The 18,851-nt window shown below is 39.0% G+C and overlaps 1 protein-coding gene across 50 annotated transcripts in view; it reads left to right on the top strand.

Annotated features, from left to right (window-relative positions):
* Nucleotides 1–2,243: 2,243 nt before the first annotated feature.
* Nucleotides 2,244–18,851, top strand: part of HNRNPC (heterogeneous nuclear ribonucleoprotein C) — a 68,576-nt gene continuing 51,968 nt past the window's right edge. For 4 of the 50 annotated variants that reach the window (XM_072724374.1, XM_025992113.2, XM_072724353.1 and 1 more), the window contains exons 1-3: nucleotides 2,347–2,481; nucleotides 3,141–3,188; nucleotides 7,867–7,892. The gene's annotated coding sequence lies outside the window, so the exon portion shown is untranslated. Of the gene's footprint in view, nucleotides 2,482–3,140; nucleotides 3,189–7,372; nucleotides 8,613–18,851 lie in introns of all 50 variants that reach the window. The other 46 variants (XM_072724368.1, XM_072724356.1, XM_072724343.1 and 43 more) reach the window with 34 other exon arrangements.

Genomic DNA, 18,851 nt, shown 5'->3' with positions numbered 1-18,851 from the left:
CACAATGAAATATTTCTAAACCATTAAAAATGATGAGATCTTGCCATTTATGAGAACACTGATGGGCCTAGACAGTATAATGCTAAGTGAAATATATCAGAGAAGGCAAATACCATATGATTTCACTTATATGTGGAATCTAAAAAATAAAACAATAAACAGACACATAAAGACAGAGAACCAGTGGTTGCTGGAGAGGGAGGTGTGGGACGAATAGGGGAAATGGTGAAAGGGATTAAGAGGTACAAACTTCCAGTTATAAAAGAAATAAGGTACAGATTTGAAAAGCATAACAGTGAATACAGCCTATAATTATAATAACGTTGTACAGTAACTACACTTATTGTGGGTGGCGAGCATAGTCTAATGTACTGAGCTATTGAATCACTAGGTTGTGCATTTGAAACTAATATAACGCTGTTAACTACACTTCAATAATAATTTTATTTTTTTAAAGCCTTACCACCCAGGAGGAGAGGTGAGTGTAAAATTAACCACAGAGCTGTGAGTTTCCAATGTAGTGTGGCTATTGAGCTGAGGCATTAAGCTCTAAGCTCTGGGAGGATGTTTTGCCTCTGAGGACTTGTTCAAAGGTGACAATTTGGAAAATACAGAGAATCACAAGAAAACAACAAAAAATAAAAAATAAAAATAAAATCCCTCAAAGCACCTGTGATCATTTCACAAAGAGGGAACCGCTATTTCTATTTTGGTATATATCTTTTTTTTTTTCTTTTTTTACATGCTTTTGTTTTTGCTTTACAGGTTAGCTTCAAAGCAATACATTCATACGGGAAAAAAAAAAATTCAAGCAGTATAAAAAAAGCATACCACTGAAAAAGGTAAAAGGTCGAGCTCCCCAGAGATCTGTTGAAACAAGTGTCCAGGTACAGGACGGGGTCCCCCGCCCCAGAGTCCCGGCCTGTAGACTCTGCTTCACCAGAAAGGCTGTATATGCTGTCAGCCAAGGCCTGAAAGCCTAGTCGGTGCTGGGCTCCCAACGTTTTTTTTTTTTCAGATTTTATTTATTTATTCATGAGAGAGACACACAGAGAGAGAGGCAGAGACACAGGCAGAGGGAGAAGCAGGGTCTTCCATGCAGGGAGCTGGATGTGGGGCTCCATCTGGGGTCTCCAGGGTCACACCCTGGGCCTAGGGAAGATGCTCAACTGCTGAGCCACCCAGGCCTTCCCCTTTGTCCATTTTAAAAAAAAGATTTCATTTATTTATTCATGAGAAACAGAGAGAGACGGAGGCAGAGACCCAGGCAGAGGGGGAAGCAGGCTCCACGCAGGGAGCCCGCCCTCGGGGTCACGCCCGGGGCCCACAGCGGATCCCGCCCCAGCTCAGCTTTAGTCCTTGACCCTCCTGGGTCAGGCCCGGCCCGGCGCCCAGCCCAGCCGCCCGGGGCCGCGTGTGGTTGCAGAGCGCAGCTCCAGGCCCCGAGGACGGGCGTCAGGCCAGCTACCACCGGGTCCTGCCGTTTCACGGGGGACGGAGGGCTGTGCGGTGGCTCCTCCCGCGTCCACCTCCACGTTCGCCCCTGCAACGCACACGTGCAGCCCCGACGTCCGGGTGCCTGCGGAGGCGGAGGCGGGCGCGCTTGCACCTAGCGGCCGCCGCAGAGCCGGCGGGGCGGGGGGGGGGGGGCACACAGGGCGGTGCGGCCGCGGGGCCCGCCGCGTGCTTCCGCGGCCTCCCGGGACGGCGGGGGCGACGGGCTTGGCGGGCTGGCCGCGCAAGCCGTCTACACCCGAGAGGGATGCGGGGGCAGGGAAGCGGCGGCCCGGCCTTCGCGGCTCCCTCTCCTTCCAAAGGAAAGGCCCTCCTTCACCCTCGCTGGGGCAAGACTCTGCGGGCGCGCCCGCCTTCCCGCGGCCCGGGCTGTATCCGCCCTTCCAGGCCGCTACCTAACGGGAACCCGGGCGGCCATCCCCGCCCCCGCGCCGCGGGAATTCCGAGATAGGGGCGGGCCTTCCACCGGGCGCGTTCGGGAGCCGCGATAGGACGCTACGGCCGCCAATCAGGCCTCCCGGAGACCCGGATGTGAAGCGGTGCGCGATACAAAGGCGCGTTTCCACCCCCGCTCCGTCAGGGACAGTGGCCAATGAGCAGGTCTCGGGTGATAAGTGACAGGAAACGTAGCCATTCACAAGCCAGCCCCTCTCACGCATGTGGAAATTCTCCTGCGTAGTCTAGCCCACTCCGCGTGGTGATTGGGCAGAGCCGTGAAGAGCGGTAGCGCTGTCGAGTCAGCAGCGGGAGCGAGAAAAGTCGCAGCCAATAGCAGGGCTCTAGGGAGCGGGGGGCGGGGCTAGGCCTTCGCCTCGGCGGCCGAGGAGACTCGGGGGCCATTTTGTGAAGAGACGAAGGCAGAGCGGTCGCGGCCGCGTCGTCGCCCTCGAGCAGCACTTGGCTTCTCCACGTAGAACCCGGGAGTGGGAGATTCAGAATCGAATCCCTTCTCCCTCCCCCCTCCTGGTAAGTGGAGGGGGCAGAAGCAGGGCAGGCGTGGGCTCCTCGGCGAGCGCGAGGGGGTGTGGGAGCGGAGACGAGGGGAACTGCCCTCGGGGCGAGCAGGCCTCCATTTATTCTGCTTGCGCCGGGTTTGGGTTTCCTGAGGGCGAGCGTCTCGGGGGCCTCGGCTCTGGCGCAGGTTCCCCCCCGCTGTCCTCAGGGCCCGCGATCGCCTCAGGAAACGTATTTCTCGTTTTTCGCTTTTTTTTTTTTTTTTTTTGGTATGTTAACGGCTGCTTTCCTTTCATTTTCTCCGACCACGAGGCCTCCGAGATGAGAAAGGGAAGATCGAGACGCTCGCGAGTACAGTCGAAGTTCCCGTAGCGCTGACGCCGCCTGAGAAATTTAAAAATTGGGCGGGGGGGGAGGGTAAGGGCCCCCCCCCCGGGGAGACGGCCCCGCGAGCGCCGGGGTTCCGGGGCGCCCCGTGGGGCGTGAGCGGGGAGCGTTACAACAATAGGCCTGACGTCTCCCGAGGACTTCCTCCTGGGCGCCTCTCCGAGCGGCGGCGGGCCTCGCGGCGGCCCTTTCCCACGCTCTTCTGCTTCGCTTGCTTTCTTTTAATAATTGCGATCTCATTTACATATTAACCGTGATAATTAAAGCTGGCTTTTTATCTGCAGGTTACAAATCTCTTGAGATAATATAAGTTAGTGGAGCTTTCCTTTGAGGTAGGTACTCGGATTTTCCTCAGACAGAAACCGATTGGCCCCAGGGTGTCGGTTGCCAGGCTCCTCACATATCCTATGGGTAGCGGGGCTGCTAGGGCAGTTTGACCACTGGGTCGTTCGCCGAGCGATTTTTTTTCTTTCTTTCTTTCTTTTTTTTTTACCGATAGCTGTTGGAATAGGAGGTACCGACGGTACCGAATTTGAGTCTTGTCGAGAACCGAATTAAACCGTAGTCACTAGCGGGAACTGGAAATTTTTCCAAATTGCCCTTTGGGAAAAATATTTAATTATGAGAATTGACAGTTATTAATTTGGCATTCGGATTTGACCTTAAAATTCGATTTTCGGGATATTCTGCCATGGATTTTTTTTTTCTCCAAAATATATAAAAAGTACGTAGGTCTACCTTTTCTGGGCTACGTATTTTTTTTTATTTTTTATTATTAAAGTCTTGTACCTGTTGGCGAAGCCCTGAAACTTATTAAAAACGTTGGCTGAGTTTACATGAATTACATATTCAAAGTAATATCCCATTCACTTAAGAAATCGCCTTTTTTTTTAATATTTGGTGGAAGATGGAGATTTAATTTTAATGTGTTCTCACAGAAAACGTTAAGCAAAGTTTAAACCGATACTGCAGGATAAATTCATCCCTTGGGAAACTGATAGAAGGTAAAAGGTCTTATATTCGGAATAGTTGAGGCACCTGTCAATTCCCTCACCATGTAGATTCTATAATAGGGATTAAAAGCATTGCTTTTTAGAAAAGAATGTAAACACATTACGTGAGCTTAGCACCAAAGTTTATCATTGCAAAGCTGCTAGGAATGAGGTAAGGGCAGTGATTAGGTCAGAAACCTAATAATGTTGGTAAATGAGAAACGTAAGGAATTACAACAATTGACAAAAATTGTAATGAAGGGAACTTCTCTTGCCTTGACTTGTTAGAAATCATGGGTTTCTTGAGATCACCATGTACCAAGGAAGCCATTCCTTTGGGTTAATATCCATTGGAAAGATTTGACCGCAGAATTAAACAATTTTAGAGATGTTTTTAGGTAGGTAGGCTTTAGTAGCATTTTCATCTGGCTGAAGAGGATGGATTTTAGGATGACTAAGTTGTAATCTGTGACCTTTTGTGTTTCCCATGCTCGTTATACTGGAATGAATGCTTGGTGGTGGTTGCCATTCCTTCTGTAGAGAAATTAAACATTTCTTCTATTTGTGGTTAGGGTTTTAGTGGGTTTCATTTAGCATGCAACTTTAAGGTGGAATTGCTATAAGAACAAGCAAGGAATAAATCCAAAATACCCTAATATTAAAAATTATAGTTAAGTCATCATTATCCCAGATGTTACCTGGAGAGTAGCAGTTGAAAGAATCTTGCTAAAAAAAAAAAAAAAAAGAAAGAATCTTGCTGAAGAGTTGAGAACTGTATCCCCATTTCCCTCACCCCCGTTATTAGTTGTGTCAGGCAAATAAGTGTTATCGATAACAGTTTTATAAGGGGGCCTAGACATCTTAACCTATTTTAATTTCTGTTTTCTACTCCAGTATTATCAGAAGGCTGAAAAGTATATGGAAAGTTTTATTAAAAGCAGTTTTTATAGTTACATAACAAATATGTTAACACATTTAATCTTGAAGTAACTTTATAATTGTCTTTGAAGGGCATTATTTGCTCATATTTAATATGTATATTCATATGTATATTTAATAGGTATATTCATACGTATATTCATTCTCATTGGGTCAGAAAAGACCATGGTTTTATACATATTAGAGAATTGGTGAGAGCAAGGACTGAGGACTGATAGGTGTAGTATAAGGACACGTGTTAGATAATTAGAAATTTGGGGGTAAGGGGAAGAGGGACTACAATAGGGTTTTTAAATTCTCGGTGCATTTACCATGATAGGTCATGATCTTGGATTTATTTTATACTACTGTTAACTACGAGATAGAGGTTCCCCGTTTAAACTCTCATAGTGGTTCTTAAATGTGAACCGACATTAGAATTGGTAAGGGGAATAGTTACAAAGAGATTGCTGGGCTCCACCAGAAAACCAGCCTTTCTAATTAAGTCTGGTGCAGGCCTTGGAAATTTGCATTTCTAATAAATGCCACTTGGTACCAGTTGGCAACACTCCCTTTGAGAATAACCCTGTAGAAAAAAAAAAGAATAACCCTGTAGAAGAAGGGATCCAAACCTCTAAAGAGGTTAGACAAATTATAATCTGGGTATACTGTTAATTGCAAAGAATTATAATTAGGCACTAAAAGTTGTTCGGTCTTTTTTATGAGTTGATAGCTCATCAGTTTAACATAATGTTTTGGCTTTATGACTTTGAGAAATGTAAATGCTTTTAATATTCATTGTGTTCTGACAAGTGTGCAAAGGATTTATTTGTAGATGAGCTACAAAGGTACTTAACATAGCCTAGAAATTGACAAATATCCAGGTTTAAGCTGTTGGTTAAGAAAATTGAAAGTTTAACCATAACTGGACATCAGAAACACTGGCATAGAACATTGAAATGAGTGTATGTTTTCTATCTTTTTTTTTTTTTTTTTTTAAATATATATATAGTTCGTACATTTTTTTTTTAAGATTTTAAGTAATCCCTACACCTAATGTGGGGTTTGAACCCACAAAACCTTAGATTAAGAGTTGTATGCTCCACCGAGTTAGGCAGGTGCCCCTGTAGTTTGTACAGTTTAACACCATCAGTCCAAATATAAAAGTAACTTACAGGTCATACCTAAACTGATCTGCTACTTGGAAAAAATTTACCGTGAGATTTTAGAGGTTTAGTACCTATTCTATTGCTGTATTCATTCACACATAGTTGACTCAAGGAGCACTTTTTTTTTTTTAAGGAGCACTTTTTTTTTTAATTTTTTAAAATTATTTATGATAGTCACACAGAGAGAGAGAGAGGCAGAGACACAGGCAGAGGGAGAAGCAGGCTCCATGCACTGGGAGCCCGACGTGGGGCTCGATCCCGGGTCTCCAGGATCGCGCCCTGGGCCAAAGGCAGGTGCCAAACTGCTGTGCCACCCAGGGATCCCAGGAGCACTTTTTATTAAGTTCTCAGTTCTCATGTGCTTTTTTTTTTTTTTTTAAGAGGGGGAGAGGCAGATGGAGAATCTTAAGCAGGCTCCATGGCTAAGGCAGAGCTCAAACTCTCAAGTCTATGATCTGAGCAGATATCGAGTCAGATGCTTTACCGTTTGAGCCACCCAGGCACCCCTGACTTGTTTTCCTCCTGCTTTTTGAAGTAAGCTCTACACCCAACTGGCTTGAACTCCTGACCCTGAGATCAAGAGTCATGTACTCTCCCAACTGAGCTGGCCAGGTGCCCCTAGTTTACTGACATTTGTAAAGGAGAGTAAAACATTTTGGCTGAATGTTGAAATGTGAGGGCAGTGATTTCCTTTTTTTCCTCAAAAGACCTACAATCTGATTACAAATCTTTTAGCTGGTGAAAGCTGATCTGTCATGCATGTTGTTATTTTTTAGTGGTTTTGTTTATCAAATTCTTAGAATTCCTATCTTGAAATCAGTTAAGTATGCTAACTTACAAAGTGGGACCACAGAATCAAATTCCTTAAGGACCGTAATTTTCACTTATTTTGACATTAAATATTCAGTAACTAGTAATCTTTTCTCCTTTGTGGTTTTTCATTCTGTCGGTGAGTGGAATGATGAGCTCCTTAAACTTCTTCCCCCTTTACTGCAGAACCCATCGAGTCTTGTAGTTTGAGCACTTACAGGTTTTGAGAATAGATGTCCTCTCTCTAGTATGTATCTTCATGATGGAACATTCTCCTTCATAATCTTGATATTTGACATTTGTTCACTTCTTCATCTCTGTTGGCCTGGTTTTTCTATAATTTCTTCGTCCAAACTGCTGATGATCAAGATACATGTTTGCAGATTTTTGTTTTTAAGACCCTTGTGGGAACATACGCATTAGTAAATTTTTGCCACTGATAATTGAAGAATTGTGAAGACAGTCACTGGTAGAAGTGATGATTCTATAGAGGCTCTCCCATCCCAGTGTAATGTTATGCTTTACCAGAATGTGTTAGATGCAATGGACAGATGTTTCTGTCTTGGGGGTTTAGGGCACAACATTTCTGAGGAACTCTGACTCAATCTGTCCCTTCTCCTTTCACAGGGCAGCAAGGCGAACCCCATCCCTACTCACTGGAGCTCAGCTTTGATTTTTAACCTCCCTTCCCCACCCTTCCAGAACACACACATTCCCATTCCAAAACTGATTTTATAAAGACATTTTAAACATAATGATGCAACTTGGTGTGCACTACGGCAAATTTACAGGTGTTTTTTTTTTAATTGTTTCCAAAAACGAGACTTGGATTTAAGATGTAATTTTTAAAATTTCTATTTCTATTTTTTCTGCAGCAGTTGGGTTAGAGGAGGAGGAGCCTTTTAGCCTCTCATAAACTGACCTCTCTACTTCCTCGTGTATTTTTAAGATTGATTGATGATGTGGAAAGGGCTTTGCTTGTCTGCTACTGAGAACTTTACCCTTGCGGTTTTTGTGGAAACTGCTTTTGGAAAAAGAAAAGAAATTAACTTTACTGACTTGACATTTTTGCACCTCCCGTTTTTCTAATCTGGGCTATTTTTATTTTTGTTTTTTTACAGTGAGATTTTTTTGATCTTCAGCTACAGTAAGTTATTCCAATTTTTTTTTTACATTTTTCCTGACTTTCCGCTGATTTCCTTTTTATTGTTGTTACTAGTTACTATTATTATTTATTATTATTATACTTATGATGGTGATGATGATGATGATAATGACACTGATAATTTTTAACCGGATTAAAATCGAGTTTTTCTGAATGTTCATAAGAATTTCTCCCGGCCTCCTGATTGACTTTGGAGTTTTGCATCTTGGGAGAGAAAGTGAAGGCATTAGCATTTTTAAGTGGATTGATCACATAAACCTTTTCTCTCCCAACCCCACCCTTGCCCTCATCCCCTTCCCCACGCTCGAAAGAATTTTACTGGCTGTTAAGTCTGTGACCTTATTTTTCCTGATCTTTAACTTAACTGTTTTATTAGAGCATCTCTGGACGTCTGTATTTTTAATTTTTTATTTTTGTTTTTTTTATTTTTAATCTTTCATTTGTTAAATTTTTAAGCTGTGCTGCAATAAAATGTGTGTGGTACTACTTAACACCTATGATGGTGATGGCATTTTCCCAGAAAGCCATTTTCCTCCTGTTTCCCTTGAAATCCCATCCTGCTTTTCCTGTACACTACTCCCCCTCACAAACCACAAGCTGCAGCAACACGGATGCCCAGCCTGGAACAGCAGCAGCCAGGATGACCTGGAGCCAGGGGGGCCTTCGGAACAGATGCACACCCTTCCTGGGTGATGGTAAGAGGTGTGAGGTCCACTTGGTTTCATTGCAAGCACTAGGAAATACACCCACTTAAGTCTAGTTGATACAGTGTAGGGGATAGCTTCTGGAAATGTTTGGGTTAAGATTTTTGTGTATCTCCAGATGTTTCCCAAGTGATGCCAGCTCATTTTTTTTGTAAACTAATGGAATTACGAGGTTGTAATTAACTTGGGCTGACTGAGAATTTTTGATAACTGGAAAAAGCAGCTGAAGTTTATGTAAACTTCAGAATGAAATTGACTTGCAATTAGCAAGAGACAAGGACCTATTAGATTTTTTTTTTAGATTATTCCAAATTAAACACTTCCTGTTTGAATTTATCTTCCTTGTGTTTGTGGCAGTTTTTGATTGTATTTTATTTGGACTATTACTAAAATTTAACATGAATCAAACCGCAACAAACAATACTAAAATGCTGTCTCCCTGGGAGGTTTTTGTTTTTCAAAGGATAGGTAGGCTTTTTAATCCCAAAAAGCATGAAATCTCTTTAACATGTACCCAAATGATGAAAGATGTAGGGTTGATCTCTGAGTGATGACTTGTGGCCTAGTTAAATGTTGGGTAATACGTGTTCCCAGGAGTAATAGGATGGAATGAGTTAACCTAAAGAATTAGCTTTTGACAACCTGTAGTATTTTACTTAAAGATTTATTCATGCATTTTAGAGGGGATGAGGCAGAGGGAGAGTCCTAAGCAGACTCTGCACTGAGTGCAGAGCTCTGTCCCGTGCCGTGAGCTGAAACCAAACCGTGCCCAACCAACTGTGCCACTCAGGTGCACCTCAATCTGTAGTATTTTACTGACAACCATAGAATATCGTGATAACTCAATTTGGAGTTGCTGTAGTAGATTTTGAGCTGAGGGGGAAAGTAAAATGATTTTTAAAGGCATGTGCAATACTGTCTGATAATAGGGTAAATCATATACTGCTTCCTTATTTGTACTAAAAGAATAAAGTCCAGTTAAAGTGAACACTAAAGACATCCTCAAAGGGAAACAGAATGGGAGAAAATTAAATGTCTGGGGTTATATGGAAGAGGAGTGGAAATTTTTCTTTAGGTCCAAATATTGATGATGCCCTCTGTTATATGAAAGCCATTTTTATTTGTTACTCTGTCATTGTGTGGGTACTGTTCACTAGAGGTCCTTTAATTCTACAAATTATTGTGGGTCGTATTCTGGTTTGGGGAGATAAAAAAGGTATGGTAGTTCTTCAGGGACTTAAAACCTTGCGAGGGAGGCAGATGAGTGAGATGTCACTGTGATTACAGGTAAACATAGAACCTGGAGAAGCATGTAAAAGGTCTTCTAAGAAAATGCTTCTAAGGGAAAAGGAACTGGACCTTAGAATTAAGGCCAGATTCTAAAAAATTTTTTCTTAAGATTTTATTTATTCACGACAGTGAGGCAAACAGGCAGTGGGAGAAGCAGGCTTCCTGCAGGGAACCCGATGTGGGACTATCCCAGGACCCCGGGATCATGCCCTGAGTCAATGACAGATGCTCAGCTGCTTAGCCACCCAGCTGCACCCTAGGTGATAACAATTTTAATGCCATGGTTTTGTATCGAGAAACCATTGGTGAGCTATTGAAAGGTTCTAATGCAGGGAGATCAGATTTTCATTTTATAAATGTCATTCTGATCGTGTGGAAATGACTTAGAGAAGAATGAGATTGGAAGTAGGTAATGAGGAAGGTAGTTAAAATATACATAAAAATAATTAACTGGCCCAGTTTAAAGCACTGGTATTGGGATTAGAGAGGAGCTGGTAAATTTAGGAGGATTTGATGGCTGCTGTGAGGAGCAAGGGATTTGGCATAACTCCTAGGATAGATGGGTAAACAAAGGGAGCAGATTAGGGTTAAGAGGAGAAGGCAATTTAAACATTGGTTTTTGAGGTGCTTGTGGAACATTGACAGTAGAGACGTTTATGCGTTAGACGTTTTTCTTTCTCTGAAAATCACCGTTAGGCTGGGACATACAGAGATGAACAAAACATATTGTCCCTTGTCCTCTTGGGTATTATAAATCATTAAGGGGAGAAATAGAGTGACAGCACTTTAGAAGGAAGAGAGATGATAAGGGGAACAAAGTTTAGAGTTTGGGGTGGGATGCTGCTGCCAGTGAAGAGACCTTTAATTGATGTTGAAATTAAGATCTGGAAGTGGATTATTTTACCTGAAAGCACAGATAATGAGGGGGAATCCTTGGCAAGAACTATTGCTGGAGAAAATCAATAGGAATGCATGGAATAAGATAAAATTGGGAAGATAAGCAGGTACCAGGCATGGTATCCAGGTCCTTACAGAGTCCTTATTTTAATATCTAGGTTATCTTGGAACAAAAGGAATCTTTTGAAGGACCTTGGAGAATGCTGAGATCCTACTTTGGAATTTCCTTCTGGCTATTGTCTGGGGAATGTTAGTAATGAGGACAAAGTTCAAGGAGGACAATAAATTAGAAGACCTATCATAGTAGGGCACTATCTTTTACTCTAGAAAAAAAGTAATTTTAGGCCTGGGGATTCTTGCCCATGTTTTTCAAGAGTTTTCTTCGTATTAATGAGCAGATGTAAGTAGTTTGAAGAGGACAGTAGTTTGTTGTTTGGACTCTAGGAATCTCCTGATTACTTATCTAACAACCCCATCGAGTCAGACGTGATATGATCACTCCCCTATTTGAAAGGAAAAATGAAGGGAATTCAGATTCATTTTTGAATTCCAGAATTTTTTCTTTTGGAAGTAATAATTTGGACATGTTACCGACTGTGTGTCAGTGTTAAAGTTCTTGTAACTTTCTTACTCATCATAACCTTTGTGTAATTATCTTTTGTGATGAGACTATTGAAACAGTAAAGACTTGCCCAAAGTTTGACATATCTAATAAATGGTAACATGGGGATTCAACCCAGGTAGTTGAACCTACGGATTTTAACTTGATTACACTAGGTTTCCTTACTTGACATAATGAAGTATTTCTGAAAAACAAATCCTTAATTGTGTTAGTTACCCCCATCATATCTCCCCCCCAAAAGAAATTGCTTTGGGCTTCTATTTTTTAAAGAATTTCCAGCTAAATATCATCATTATATATTTTAATTCTATCACTTTAAATGACATTGATAGAGTCCAAGGTAATGAATTAAGTAGATGTAGCTTTGTGGTATAATTTTATAAAATCTTTGGATGTGAACATATTCTAGGGAAGTAAACATTTTATTTTATTTTATTTATTTATTTTTTTTCTGAAGGAAGTAAACATTTTAAAAGTGAGTTTTAGTTTAAGAAAAAAAAAAAAAGAAATAAATAATAGTATTTATGGTTTAAAAAAAAAGTCCCAGAGTGATGTATTGTCAGATCTAGCAGTCTTTCTGATCCTTATCTCACACTTGTTTGGTTGGTATGATTTAACCGATCGAGCCACTTTTCTCTTTGAAACATTTTTTATAAAGCTTCTAAGTTTTTGTTCTGTTCCTGGCTTTTCTTCCATTCTGTTGGAATGCTTCTGTGTTCATTCCTTCTACTTCTCTTTTTTTCCTCACTCCCTGGGTCCTTTCGTTCACTCATTTTTTTATGCCATTGATAAGCTAATGATTCCTACACTTGCATCACCAGTGTGGATTTATTTTGAATATCATGCCAATCCCTCTAGTTACCTAGCTGACTACTCTCTGGGATGTTAACTACATCAACTTAAAAGTCAAAAACTGATCTCTCAAAACCAGTGCTACCTGTTTCAGTTAATAAATGAAACTCCAGTTTTTATGTCATTTAGGTCAGACATTGGTGAGCCATCCTTGTCTTTTTTTCTTAGACCTCACCTTTGGTTTTGTGGAGTGCGTCAGCTCTTCCTTTAAAATAGAATTGACCACACTACCATAGCTTGCTCCAGTTTCAAGCTGAAATGGACTCTTGTGCATTATTGGAATAGATTTAGGTTTCTTTTGCTATTCTTCACCACCGTGTAGTAGCTAGATTGTTTTACTCGATTGTGATCTTTTGAAAATTGTATTGCTTTGAGAGGTTCCTGCTTAAAACTGAATTCTCCCTATTTTCAACGTTAAGATTAAATATTCACGGTGATCTAACCAAATAGCCTACCTGATGTTTTGGCTCCTCCTCACTAATAGTATATTTAGAGTATACTCTGCTCTAGCCACATTATGCCCTTACTGGGTCCTGAACACTAGTCAGTCCGTCTCTCAGAGCCTTTCCTTGGAATTTTTTTTCCACCTAAGATGAGGTTCTTCACTTCATTTTGATTGCTAACTCAGAAGTCGTTGCCTCACTGATGTTTTCTCTTCCTTAGCCTTTCAAGCTTCTTCCCCACTAGATACTAGCACATTTTGCGAACACCAAGTATTATAGAACTTTATCATCTTTGTAAAGGTATAGGGAAGTATCGAAAGATGTAAAACAGCATTTTAGGGTTGGAAGGGAACTGTCCTTGAAGACTAACACATTATTTCAAATTTTTTAAAGCTTGAAACTCATTATGTAGATATGCTTCCAGTCTTGTGATTGGGTGTAAATGGCTACAGTCTATGTGGTGTAGGGGGTAAGTAAGGAGTTTGATAAGTTAAAAAAATAGCTTTAAAATAACTTTGGCTGTGGTGGAATGAATCAAGTTGACATTTGATGGCATAGGCTGTTGGGTTTCCTGTGACAGGTCTGTAGACAAAATTTGAAAGAACTTTTTTTCTTTATAAGTTATTCTCTGGTGAGAATGCATATACGCTTCAAAAAGCATATTCAAGTAGAAAAAAATTTTACTTCACGTGAACATACTTGTACAATATTTCACTTAAATAGAATTCTTGAGCCTTTAGGTTCTTCTCATTTTTCCCTTTTATACATAATTGAACAGCAGGACAAAATTTTGCAAGTACCCTTACTTTATTTTTACATCTGTGTATGCATATATTTGGTGCTTGTTTTCATTTTATTCTGAAAAATTCCCAAACATACGAGAGAGGAGTATAATCAATCTCCATGAATTTGTTCAGCTTTAACCGTCCTTGGCTAATCTTGTTTCAACTATACCTACATCTACCCTCTTTGCTTCATGTTATTTTGAAGTAAATCCTTTATATATTTCATCTGTAGATATTTCAGTATGTGTTTTTGGAGGATAAGGACTTAAAAAAAAATACTGCAATCATTGTCGCACAAAAAACAGTGAAGACAGGCAGGGCAGCCTGGGTGGCTCAGTGGTTTAGCGGCAGCTTTGGCCCAGGGCATGACCCCAGGAGTCCCACATAGGGCTCCCTGCATGGAGCCTGCTAATCCCTCTGCCTGTGTCTCTGTACCTTTCTCTCTCTGTATCTAATATAAATAAAATCTTTTAAAGAATAAAAACAGTTAAGACTTTAAAATACTTCTGTGGGGTGTAAGGATGACTGATTTTTGCTTACATGTTTTTTGCTTAGTCCTTTCTGGACTTGGAGAAGCTCTTTTGTTAGAGATATGTTTTGTTTTGAGAGAATCTTGGCATGTTCTCATTGGTGATAAGATTGAGTTCAGGATAACAAAAGAGGAGATTCCTCTATATATACGTTTTACTGTTAATACTCAAATCTAGGTATAATCCTCCTATGTTCCAGCTGTTTAGGTCTGAGTGTTGTAACTTTAAGTCAAATCTCCTTATAAAAAAATATTTTCCTATGCTGGTAGAGATCTTTTGTTTACAATTCAGAAATTTAAAAATGTATGACATATTTTTTTCTCTGGCTTGATACTTATTGGTGACAAAAGCCTGACTTCAATTGACTTGAGATGATAATCTGTTACATTGAGTATGATTATGTATAACTGCAGAAATACTAATATATTTTAATATATTTGACTTGACAGTTGAGTGCTTCCCCAGATCCCACTGGGGTATAACACAGCAGTAAAGCACAGCATTATCTTGGTAAATTAAGGAAATCCCTGATTTTCCCAACACATGTCTTCACGATAGACTTTAAAAAGCATATTTAGTTGGAACTCAATGCAAGATAATAAGGAAATAAAATTTTTTGTAAATTAGTATTGTTGACCCTTGCTATTCAGAATATGATCTGTGCTCCAGCAGCAGCATCCTCATCATCATCATCATCATCATCTGGAAGCTCTATAAAATACAAAATTTCATGCCTTATTCTAGAACTGTGATCGGTACATTAGTGAGAAGCAGTGTTTTAGACCACTTGCACTCCTTTTTATTGCTTGCTTGTGATTTAGAAATTTGTGGTGGGTTTTCTTGCAAGAGTTTTGGTGTTTAGTGGGAAACTTCATTGTGATGTGGCCCCATTTTATGTAAATCTGAAATAATAGAATGTAAAAAATAACCATTTTATGTGTAAAATTGGAACTCTAATGACTCTTCCCAAACCACAAAGGATTAAGGAGCCAGTAATTTCAAATAGGCAGACTGGGAAAATGTTGATACCACGTTAGCTAGTAATCAGGAATAAATGCCATCCTGAAATAGATGTTTTTTGAATTATTGGAGGTTTTAGGCAAGTCATATATCTGATATAATGTGAACATTCTATAATTATTTCTTAGTGATAGCTAAAGAGAATAATATTTTAAAAACCATAATTTTGCAGGTCACCGTAGATCCGTGATTATAATATTTGCGAACAATTTTTCTTCAACTTTTTAGAGAAAATATTCCAACATACAAATAACAATATAATGAATTTCTGTATACCTTCCACCTAGATAGATAGACATGGTTCCATTTTTTTTTAATGTTATTTGCTAAGCCATTTAAAGGAAATATCTAATTTAAGACAGACCCCTAAAATTTAAAGCATGAATCTCAAGTATAAGAATACTGTTTATGACCAGGGGTTTATACACATTTAGCTCCGAATTCTCATTCATATAGGTTTTTAGTTATACTAGAAATATAAGTACTTACTGTATTTTTTAACTTATTTTTATATATTGCATATGCTTTTGATGTTTTAGTTCCTAGTGATTTGTTGACCCTACTGAAGTAATTCTGAAATGTTGATCTTCATTCTTTTCCTGTGAAGTGTTTTTTTTTTTGAAAAGTGTTATTTTACATTTTTTTAATTTATTGTATTTATTTTATTTTACATGTTTCTAATGCTTGCTTGATACTTGTAGATTGGGGAACCTTGTTTTCAAATGGCTTAATGTCCCCAAGGTAAATAGATGTTTGTTGAAGAGGAGTTTTGCTATGTAGAAGCTGCTCCAATTAAGAATATGATAGGATTCTAAAATGTTGGGGGGGGGAGGGTTCCTTTCCTTTCCTTTCCTTTCCTATTTTATTTATTTTATTTTATTTTATTTTTATTTTATTTTATTTTATTTTTTTTATTTATTTTTATTTATTTTTATTTATTTTATTTTATTTTATTTTTTTTTTATTTATTTTATTTATTTTATTTATTTTATTTTATTTTAATTTTATTTTATATTTTATTTTATTTTATTTTATTTATTTTATTTTATTTATTTTATTTATTTTATTTTATTTATTTATTTTATTTTATTTTATTTTATTTTATTTTATTTTATTTTATTTTATTTTAATTAGTAATCACTACACTGAATATGGGGCTTGATCCTACAATCTTGAAACCAAGAGTCATGTTCTACCAACCCAACCAGCCAGGCCCTCCCTCCCATCACCCTTTTTAAATCTGATAGGACACTCTGAAACAGACAAATAATCGTTTAACAATGGCACAGTTGATTATGAAGGTTGAGGCTGTAGAGAGAAGTATCTGAATTTGTTGAGACTGCCAGTGAGAGACCCCAAATTTATGAAATGGTGTCCAATGAAAAATTTGGCCTGGAGGTGCCCATTTTCTTGATACTAGTTTTGAACTCTTGTGGAAGGGGAGCACTTAACCTTTCCAACTTCAGTTTACAGGGTTATAGAAATCTTTCCTGATTTTAGGCCGAGCTGTGTATCCTAATCCTTAAATTCCAAGGTAGCATTAAGCTATCTTTGCAAAATTAAAAAAATATGAAAGCAGTATGGTTGTTAAAGAAAAATTGAGGAAAAGGTACTTAAAAACTTAATAGTACTACCATCCTGAGATGTCTAACAGAAATTAATTTAGATAACTTGTCCAGTTGACCCTTTAACAGTACGAGTTAGAACTGCATGAGTCCACTTCTGTGAGTTTAAAAAAATATGACTACCATATGTTTATTTTAATAACTTTATTGTGAGAGAGTAGTACATAAATAAATTTACAAAATATGTGTTAATCAACTGTTGGTAAGGCTTTCAGTCAAGTTTCTGGAAAGTCAGGTTACATGTGGATTTATTTTTGACTCCACAGTGGGGAATTTGGTGCTCCTGCACCCCTGTGCTGTTCAAGGGTCAGCTCTGTAGTGTGTATACTTAATATCTTGAACATTTCTCACTGACAATACATGGTCATTGTTACACTTGATCTTAGCCAAAAGGCTGAGAAGCAATACATGGTCATTTTTAAATAGGTGTTGCTGTTTCTACTCAGTTGGAATGATGTACTGAAGTTCATTTAGCCCATATTGTCATGCACTTTTCTAATTTTTCACTTTTCATAAGTCCACATCCTTGTTTTCCTAAAATGAACTGTCAAAAGTCAGATAATTGAGTCCAAGAATATTCATAGGTTTAAGGCTTTTGATAAAATTCCAATTGTCCTGTGAAAATATGGTACCAATTCATAGTCAGAAATAATATATATGAAAATGACTATTTTAGGGGCAGCCCCGGTGGCTCAGCAGTTTAGCGCCGCCTTCAGCCCAGAGTGTGATCCTGGAGACCCAGGATCCAGTCGCACATCAGGCTCCCTGCATGGAGCCTGCTTTTCCCTCTGCCTGTGTCTCTGCCTCTCTCTCTCTATGTCTCTCATGAATAGATAGAATCTTAAAAAAAAAAAAAAAGACTATTTTAAAAATATTTTTGCATGTTTGGTAAGTGAAGTATGATAATTGTTTTAGTTTGTGTTATAGTGATGTTGAATTCTTTTAAAAGTCTCTCCATGGACCTTTATTATTATTTGCTAATAACATGCTTGCCTCAGCCAATATTGCCATTGGTATTTTGCAGTTGAAGAATCAGGATTTTGAAAGGATTGGCTTCCCAAAGTGTAGTGTACGCTGCTCACAGTTGAGCTTAAAAATGAAACTTTGAGTCTCAGAATTGTTAATCGTAAGTTTATATTATTATTTTCATGCATTTTTGTATATGGTCCTGATAACTTGAACAGTGAACAAAGGTATATTGCAGACCTATTTCTGTTTTTGTTTTTTTTTTTTGTATTTTAGTGTGGAGAGGTGTTGAATTTTTATGCCTATTTAGGAGGTTCTCTTTTCTTTAGGGGACTTTTGATCATGGTAGTTACAGTTTGAATTTGTGGGGATAGATATTTTTCTATATTCCTTTTTAGTTTAAATTATCTATTTATTTATTTTTTTATGGGATGCCTGGATGGCTAAGTGGGTTTGGCGCCTGCCTTCGGCCCAGGGTGTGATCCTGTTGTCCTGGGATCAAGTCCCACATTGGGCTCCCTGCATGGAGCCTGCTTCTCCCTCTGCCTGTGTCTCTGACTCTCTCTCTCTCTTTGTGTGTCTCTTGTGAGTAAATAAAATTTTAAAAGAATTTTTTTTTTTTTTGCAATAGGCTTTACCTAAACTTTTGTTGCAATTTTTTTTTAAGTTATTGACCCAGATCCTGCTCAAAAACTAAACGAGGTTACGGCTTTTCAGTATAAAGGAAATAAGCAAAAGGACTTTACATTTGGAGTTGACTTTGCTGGTTGTATTTTAAAACTAGTATTTAACATGACAAAAAAATTTTTCACTATTGAGTTTTGTTTCTTTAAACATATTCATGAGAGACACACCAGAGAGGCAGAAACATAGAGGGATGTGGGGCTCTACCCGAGCCAATGGCAGATGCTCAACCACTGAGCCACCCAGGCGCCCAACTAATTAACTTCTTAAATTGATAAGGGCAAGATTTCCACGGGGTATGGTGAACAAGTTCATGAAGGATATACAGAATTGTAAGAGATTGTTAATACTTCATTAACAGAATCAGACTTTGAAACTTTTCTAAAGGCTGAAACTAGGGACAGTGAACTAGATATAAGAGGATGAGATGGTATTTGAAATGTAAAGCTCTGCTAGACGTAAAGAACAAAGTAGTTGTCCCAATACAGGAAGTTAGCATTGTATTAATAAATGAATAATAATT

This window comes from Vulpes vulpes, chromosome 10 (assembly GCF_048418805.1).
Source record: "Vulpes vulpes isolate BD-2025 chromosome 10, VulVul3, whole genome shotgun sequence".
Classification (NCBI taxonomy): Eukaryota; Metazoa; Chordata; class Mammalia; order Carnivora; family Canidae; genus Vulpes; species Vulpes vulpes.
The sequence above is the reverse complement of the archived record's forward strand: the minus strand, read 5'-3'. Positions and strand labels throughout refer to the sequence as shown.